The sequence below is a fragment of the Perognathus longimembris genome, chromosome 7 (genome assembly GCF_023159225.1).
Source record: "Perognathus longimembris pacificus isolate PPM17 chromosome 7, ASM2315922v1, whole genome shotgun sequence".
NCBI classification, from domain to species: Eukaryota; Metazoa; Chordata; class Mammalia; order Rodentia; family Heteromyidae; genus Perognathus; species Perognathus longimembris.
This window is the reverse complement of record NC_063167.1, coordinates 62,141,538-62,150,290: the sequence shown is the minus strand read 5'-3', so window position 1 is coordinate 62,150,290 and position 8,753 is coordinate 62,141,538. Positions and strand designations below refer to the sequence as shown.

The window sequence follows — 8,753 nt, the reverse complement described above, 5'->3', positions numbered from 1 at the left end:
GCCGCAGGGAGCAAAGGCGCTGGACCTACTGCTGTGGAACCGCACCTCGGTTTTCTCCCGGGGGCCTCACCACAGGTCAGCACCCCAGGGGTTTGGCCCTAGCTCGTCAGCCCCCTCGATTCCGTCGTGCCTTCTGGGGGGGTTGCTTCCCCCCCGCCCCCCTCCCACCTCGGGTAGTTTGGCGCCGGCACCTGACCTGCATCCCCTAGGGCCCAGGGCCGGCTCTGCGCCACTGCCTCCACCCTCCAGCCTCCAGCCTCCAACCTCCAGCAACCAGGAGCAAGCAGCTGCCACGTAGAGAAAGTCCCAGCACCAGGCTGCAAAACTCCCCTAGCGCCCAGCCTGGGCTGGGCGGAGGACGGGGCGGGGGCAGAGGTGGTGATCCGGGCGGGGAAAGGGGGGTGATCCGCGCCTGGCTGCGTGCCTGCCGCGCCCCGTGGGGCCCAGACAGAGGCCTTTCATCACCACGTGCGCCCTCTGCGCCCGGACGCCACCCGACCTGCAGGCAGGACCTGCACGCTCCGGGCTGGGTGGCTGACTGGAAAGGTAAGAAAGAGGAAGGGGGCCCTCCCAGAAGGGCTGCAAGTTAGGGGGGCTGCGATGCTGGCAATCAAGGCCACCAGGTGTGCACGGAAGGGGTTTTCCTGCTCTTCCCAATCCCAAGAGTCGTGGAAAGTTCCAAAGAAGGTGGCGGCTGGGCAGCCTTGTCTTTTCCCCCAGGTCGGGAACCCAGAGTGGGTTCACCTCTAGGTAAGGCAGCTAGCTGGTCTGCATCTTTCGGCTTAAGGGACTCTGGAGAAATCCTCTAGAAATTTCTTGCTTCCTGGTCATTAACTGCCTCCTCTTCCTGAACAAGCAGGCTTTTAAAATTTCTTCAGTCTGGAGGGTTATAGTGTGGGTAACCGCAGTCCTCTGAAAAGGCTTAGAGCTGAGCCAGATGGCTGTACCAGGCGACCCTCCTCCATGGTCAAAGCTCCTACCACCCGGCGCCATAGCTGAGCCAAGTGGCCAGTACAAGCTGGCCTGGGCTCTGGTTTCCCCACTCAAAACAAATACATTGCCGGGCTGTTAAACTTTCCCAAAGTAGTATTGAGACTTCCCTGTCTCTCCTTCATGGCTCTCTCTGTGTCCTAAGTTGACTTACAGCTAACAGGGAAAGCCAGAAATCAAGAAAACTGACTTGATTTGTCCAAATAAAGTAATTTTCAGTATGTGTAATGTATTAGTGTTCTGGTTTTTGAAAGACAAGTTTTAAAATTAGGAAACACCATTGGTGTAGCTTTGTAGTAACTGCCATACCAAAATGACTCATGCCATGTGATGTACAATTTTAATGCTGAAGTGTTTGTTTTGGATGGCTAGCTGGGTGGACATTATATCATACTTCCACTTGCCTTAGCTTTAAATGTACAATTCTTAAAAAGTCAGGAGGAAGTTAAGTCTGAATTGATTTACTCTCTTTTGCTTGTGCGCAGGCTGGGCGTGGTATATGATCTCTACTTCTTTTTTTTCTTGACTACATTATTTTTCATAGCAAATTTCCTTTAAGGGCTTACATGGCCTCTATCATATCCCTAAACTAAATCAGATGCATTGTCTCATACACAACAGTGTATGGCTTTGGAAGGCTTCTACATTCCATATAGACTATGTATAGGTGTCTGGTTGTGCAGTAACGGTGAGAAACAGAAAATTGGACATCACTTTTAATTGAGAATGGAAGAAAAGTGATGAAAGAGAAAGGTGTTTGTAAATCACAATGCAAAGTCTTGTATTCTATGGAGACTAGACCAGCTTCATCGTTCTCTCCAGAAAAGGGGTGGACTTAATACTCAGAAACTCGAACTGCTCACACTGTCTGTAGTGGGCTACTCAGCTCAAGTAGGACAATCGGGTGGCTTCTTCCTGTTTAGTCAGAGGACTGTTGAGATTTGTACTCATTCTCATCCTGGGGCCTTGAGAACAGTTCAACTCTCATGACCATGAACTTTCCCCTGCATACCCTCCAAGTTAGCAATGCAATAAGCCAGGTCTGCTTCAAGAACAGGCTTGCTCATTCTACTTGTTTATATTATTTTCTACCATATATATAGTATATGTGTATATATGTATATGGTGTATATATGAGATATATATATGGCATATGTGTATGCAGTAATGAATGTGAAATATCCGAATGGAACAAGGAAGAAGGGTTTGGAGCAATGTTTAGACATAGTGGTGGAGAATAGAGAACTGAAAGTCAGCAATGATCACACTCCCTGGCTGACCTCTGTCTAATCCTCCAGCAGTGAAGTGAAACCCAGATTAAGAATATTTTTGCAACAGTGGAAAAAAAAAGCCACTTGGCTTTTTGAGGCTGCATTTTTGTCAAAGTAGAAGAAGTGAGTACATTTCTTATCCAACTTGTTACCTCCTCCCTCATTATTCCCCTCCACCCTCCCCATTTCCCTCTCCTCCCTGTGAGCTGTACAGCTGGTTTACACCATATAGTTTTTTTTTAAGTATTGCTGTTGCACTGGTTTGTCTTTTTATCCTTTATCTCTCAATTTTGGTATTCCCTTTCCCTTCTCTAGTTCCAATACACTTATATACAATATCCAGGGTACTAAAATCAGTTACAGTGTTATCAGGGGTAAAACCATGGGAAGGGAATATGGAAAAAAAAAAGGTGATACAGATTTAGGCTAGTCATAGCAGAAGATCACAATAGCCCTATAGCTATGACTTTATGAACACATAACATGATGCTAAGTGAATTGAACTCCATGTTATGGAAATGAGTGCTATATCATTCTTGTAATTATTTTCAACAAGCCATGTGAAACCGTAGCTTTCTTTGGGTTCTTCTTGCCCTCACTATCTCTGTATCTCATCTGAGTACCCTGGATACTGTATATACGTGTATTAGAACTAGGGAAGGGAAAGGGAATATCAAAATTGAGAGACAAAGGATAAAAAGACAAATGACTCCAAAAGCAATACTTATAAAGCCATTTGGTATAAACCAACTGAACAACTCATGGTGGGGGGAGAGGAAAAGGGGGAGGGGTAAGGGGGATGAGGGAGGAGGTAACAAGTTGAACAAGAAATGTACTCACTGCCTTATGTATGAAACTGTAACCCCTCTGTACATCACTTTGACAATAAATAAATAATTATTAAAAGAAAAGAAGGGCACGGTTTCATGTGGCATGTTGAAAATAACTCAACAGTGATAATCACTTGTTTCCACAACTTGAATTTCATGTTGCTTAGTATCATCTTATGTGTTCATACAGTTGAGCTATTGTGATCTTCTGCTTGGACTGTCCTAGACTTGTACTAATTATTCCCTATGAGGGAAACTATAGAGTCCATGTTTCTTTGGGTCTGGGTCACTTCACTTAGTATGATTTTTTTCAAGTCCTTCCATTTCCTTATGAATGGGGGAATGTCATTGTTTCTGATAAAGGCACAGAATTCCATTGTATATGTGTAGCACATTTTCTTGATCCATTCATCTACTGAGGGGCATCTGGGTTGGTTCCATATTTTAGCAATGACAAATTGTGCTGCTATGAACATGGTTGTGCTGGTGGCTTTAGTGTGGTCTTGCTTATAATCTTTTGGGTAGATGCCCAAAAGTGGGGCTACTGGGTTATAGGGAAGCTCTATGTTTAGCCTTTTGAGGAATCTCCATACTGCTATCCAAGTACCTCAAACATAGGTGTACATCACTACACTTGTCCCCTGCACAGAGGAATTTTCTAGAGGTAGCATGAAGCCTGGAATTCACCAATATGACACTGAGACAGGCTTGTTCAGAATTAAGATAAAATCAACTCATTGAGGAAAAAAACATAACATTTATTTGCAACTTCCTTAACCTAGAGAGTTATCATCATGGAGCTATTAGATTAGATTATCGAAAACATTACAGAAAGAAAAAGTTAGTCAGGTGTTGGTGGCTCATGCATGTATTCCAGTCTGAGATCTGAGAATCTTGGTTTGAAGCAGAATGGTCTGTGAGGATCGGACTCCAATTTAAACAATGAAATGTTGGACTCGAGGCCTGGCTCGAATGGTAAAGTACCATCCCTGAGCAAGAAAGCTAAGTTGAGAACATGAGGCCCTGAGTTCAAGCCCCAATATGTATTACACAAATATAAAATAAAATTCAGTGTTGCTGCATTTGGAACCCTGTGTTGCTGTGAAGTGGGGATTCCTTGTTCATCTCTGCCCCAGAAAGCTATTTCTTCATGACAATGTAAAGGATTGTGGTTGTTGAGAAAAAAAAACACACTTTTAAAATGGGCGGCTCCACTTCTGCTTTCCTGGTAGTTGGAGGCAGCAAAGTGGCGAGAGGGGATGGTTTTACAGGAATCTGGTGTCTTTAGGGAAATTCCTGAAAATATCATATAGTCATCCTTTGTGGGTGGCCCTAGTGGAAAAATGAAACACCGCTTCCTTCCTTCAAGGCTCTTCTTAGGAATGACCATGTGGCTTGTGTTCTGAGAAAGATGCTGAGAAGGAGCCAAAGTTTACTTTTTTGCTCCTCCTACCCCCATCTCAATTCCTTTAGTTGAGACACAATACTACAGAGACATAGATAACTAACTTGGTTTTCCTTTTTCTCATGAGGGTAGCAAGTCATGAGGGAATTAGTTGATAGCAGGAATTACAGTGAAAACCTAATGTGAGAGTTGTTAGGATTGCATCAAAGTTTTCCATCTGACAATCATCTTGGGGCCAGCAATGGTCACTATGTAGAAACACTGATGCTTATCTACCTCTGTCTTATCTTCCTGTAGTCCATCTCCCCCCCACCCCAACCATGTCCCCGGTCCCACTACATGCACATGAAGGACAGGAAATACCTGACTACCTGACACACAGGAGACACTTTCAAGTAGCTTATTTTAACTTACAATGTTAACTCAAGAATTCACATGTCAATCACAATGAAAAAATAGGGAGAACTTGATATGACAAAGGAAATTAAGAACAGCCATATTATATATGAATGTCACCAGGATGTGTGCTTTGTTTTTGTTTCCTAGTTTATGTCCTTCTAGACTTTTAAAAATGTCTGTGTATATATACATGAAGAGTGTTGACAGTTTTTGAAAAATGGGATCTCATTGTATCTGTTCTATAACTTAAAAATACATCACACATATTTTTTAAGTTAGCACATAGTTATAAATAAGGATGCAATTAGCATTTTTGTCATCATCATTCTGACCAGATATTTTAAAATTGAGTTCTAGATCACAAAAACTCTTATGGCTCCTGTCCAAGTACCCTTCAATATTTAAAATATCCAACAGGGTCTTCCCATAATTCTTAGGCAGAAATTAAAATAGATCTTTGACAATCTGATTATTAATGAATTTTTGTTGTTAGTAAATGTCCACTAGCTTGTTCAGGTCTTCTGCTTGTTTTATTAGGTTGTGTTTTCTTCTTCTTCTTTTATTTTTTTTTTGCCTTTTTTTTTTCTTGGTGCCCCACCCAGGAATATTTCTTTTTTTTTTTTTTTTTTTTGGCCAGTCCTGGGGCTTGGACTCAGGGCCTGAGCACTGCCCCTGGCTTCTTCTTGCTCAAGGCTAGCACTCTGCCACTTGAGCCACAGCGCCCCTTCTGGCCATTTTCTGTATATGTGGTGCTGGGGAATCGAACCCAGGGCCTCATGTATATGAGGCAGGCACTCTTGCCACTAGGCCATATCCCCAGCCCCGTGAAATGACTAATATTTCTTAAATATTACTGGTTAGGAGCTTTCTACAGGGAACTTTGGCCTGATTAAAGATATTGCATGCATTTTTGCTGTTCTATTTTTTTCTTTTGACTTTTTGTAGCCTTAAATTTTTATATTGATGTCTATCAATCATTGTTATAGCTTTTGAATTTTCTCATTCTTAGAAAGGCTTGATAAACTATTTTTTAAATTCTGTACTTCTGTCAATGTTATTGTTTAATGTGTGAAATTTTCTTTGTATTCAGTCTGAGCACTCTGTTTCCCAAATAGCAAATTATCATAACAGTCTCCTGTATAATACATTCCTCTAATATGTTTTGCTTAAGGAAGAATTCAAAATGCAGTTCTTCATATCAATATATGAGGCTATTATTGTTGTTATTGCTATTATTATTGGCAATGTTTGATCTTAAAGAGTACTGGCCAAGCAAAAGTTATATAGTCAGGATTATTGTCTCATTTTAAGATTTGTTTTTCTCCCCTAAGAAATCTTCATTAACACCTGCTTTGTGTTAGTCTGCTATACGCTGCCATATACCATAATAAACAAGGCCTCTTGTAAAGAAACCAAATAGAGACTATGATCTTGACTGTGAAGAAAATAAAAAGGGATATAAGCAGCAATGGAGCAGGCTGCATGCAATAGAGTGGTCAAGAATGTCTTTAAAAAGAGCAAGAAAGTCGTGAGACTCTTATCTCATTTAACTACCAAAAAGCTGGATGTGGAACTGTGTGTGGCTCAAGTGGTAGAGTGCTAGCTTTGAGCTAGCTTTGAGAAGATCAAGGACAGTGTCCAGGCCCTGAGTTCAAGCCCCAGGACTGTCACAGACAAAGGAGGGGGACATTTGAGCTGAGAAGCAAGAATGAATCAGATACAGTAAATTGGGGAAACAGCAGTAGATTAGTTGAATTACCAAGTATATACCCAAGAAATGAGGAGTGTTCCAGGCTTAAGAATGATGTTATGGTGTAGCAAGAAAGCAGAAAAGAGAGTTGGGGAAGAAGTGAGCTGAAGACTTTTAGGCTATGGCAGGAAATAGTGGGAGAGTTGGACTTTAAGAGCAAGATAAAGTCCCAGAAGTGTTTTAAGGAAGTAAATTAGTTTAAATTAAAGTTTGAGAATATCCGTCTAGCTGTCCTATGGAACATTGGTTGGAAAGCTATGACAGTTTTTGGATGAAGAGTTGAAGTGCTTGGACCAAGGAGCTTGAGAGGCAGAGAGATGAGAACTGAGAGAAGACTGGGTAACTTAAATGTGAGGGCTGAAGAAGAAGAGAAATAAAGCCACCTCTAGAGCAGTGGTTTAAATGCCTTACTGTACATTAGGATCACCTGGGAAGTGTATTGTTACTCTGTGGTCAGGTCACACCAAAATGTCTAGGATCTGGTGCCCAAGCACAAAAAGCCTTTAAAACTTCCAGGTGATTCTGCCGTGGAGCCAGTGTGGGGAATATAGAATGGACTATGGATAGCTACTGAAGCATTGGGATGTGCAGATCACTGCTTTGAAAGATAGAAAGAGAGGTTAGAGCAGATGAAATGTAGATTTGAGAAACCTGTTAGACATGGGGAGTTTTAAGAACGAAGTTGAATAAGGTGTGTGTGTGTGTGTGTGTGTGTATGTGTGTGTATGTGCCCGCACGTGCACACCAGTTTGCACTCAGAGCCTGGGAGCTGCTCCTGAGCATTTTGGCTCAAGGCTGGCACTCTACCTCTTAAGCTACGGGTCCATTTCTGGCCTTTTTGGTGGTTCTTTGAAGATAAGAGTCTTGTGGACTTTCCTGCCCGGTCTGGCTTTGAACAGTGGCTCTCAGATATCAGCTTCCTGAGTGGCTAGGATTACAGGCCTGAGCCATAGGTATCTGGTGAGTAAGAGGACCTTTTTAAGAGAGACCAAAAGTAGAGTCCCATCAGATGGATAGCATTTAAAGTTACAGGATGGGGTAAACTCAACTGGAGTATGGAGAATAACATGCGGACCATGCTCTGACTTCTAAAAGTCAGATGGAGGAGAAGCCAGCAAAGGAGATTGAGCATGTCCCCAGGAGGCAGGAAGAAAACAGAAGAGAAGGGTCTCCTAGAAGCTGAAAGAAGCACTTTGTCAAAGAGATGGTAAACTGTATCAAAGGCTGCCAAGCCACTGAGCCTAAGAGGTATTGGTGGGACTCCTCAGCAGAAGTTTACTCAGTAGTTCCTCAGTAGTTCTGGTGAAATGAAAACCCAGTGTTTGTTTCTAGCAGAGTTGAAGCTCAAGTTACCTTGGGAGGCAGATGCCGGGTTCATGCCATCAGATGCTGGCTTCACCTGTGCCTGTGGTTTCTTTTCCTTCTCCTTGTGATAACATGACCATATGGAAATCTCAAGCGTTTGTGACTTAGAATAGCTCTTTGCTAAAACATTATATATTTTCAATAAAATTAATTATATTTGAAAATGACATTTTTGCTTCTATCCTGACCATTTTACAGGCCATTATACCTTAAGAAGTATTAGTTCAGGGGTCAAGAACAATGGACAAGGGATCAGTAAAAATATTTTTCCATTGGTTGAGCCAAGGGTCTTGCACATGTTAAGTAAGCATTCTATCTCTTGAGCTATGCCCTCAGCCTAGTTTTTTAAGTTTATTAATTTTTTAAGACATTGTCTCAAAACTTTTTCCAGGGCTGACCTCAGACTGGTGATTCTTCTGCCTTGGCCTCTTTAGTAGTTGAGATTAGAGGCATAGAGTACCATGCCTGGCTAATATTGGATTCTTGTAGTTGGGGGCAAGCTGCAACTTCAAGTTACCTGAATTATCTCACGGATAAAATGAGGAGATAGCAACAGTAGCCTCTAAAGTGGGGGTTTAAGATTGGGTTACACAGCAGGGACATATGGAGTGTCCAGGTAACTTTTATCAGTAGGATAGGGATCACGCAAACACTAAGCCAAACCAATAGCAGCCTGAGGCTGCTTGCCTAATTTGCTGACAAGGAATCATTACTGTGACTGGTGTGTGCATTTTTCCTGGGCA

General features: G+C 42.3%; 1 protein-coding gene across 2 annotated transcripts in view; it reads left to right on the top strand.

The window, feature by feature from the left end:
• Mcoln2 (mucolipin TRP cation channel 2) overlaps nucleotides 1–8,753 on the top strand; it is a 53,839-nt gene continuing 45,086 nt past the window's right edge. The window contains exon 1 of one of the 2 annotated variants that reach the window (XM_048351679.1): nucleotides 1–75. The gene's annotated coding sequence lies outside the window, so the exon portion shown is untranslated. Of the gene's footprint in view, nucleotides 76–470; nucleotides 547–8,753 lie in introns of those variants that run through there. The other variant, XM_048351678.1, reaches the window with a different exon arrangement.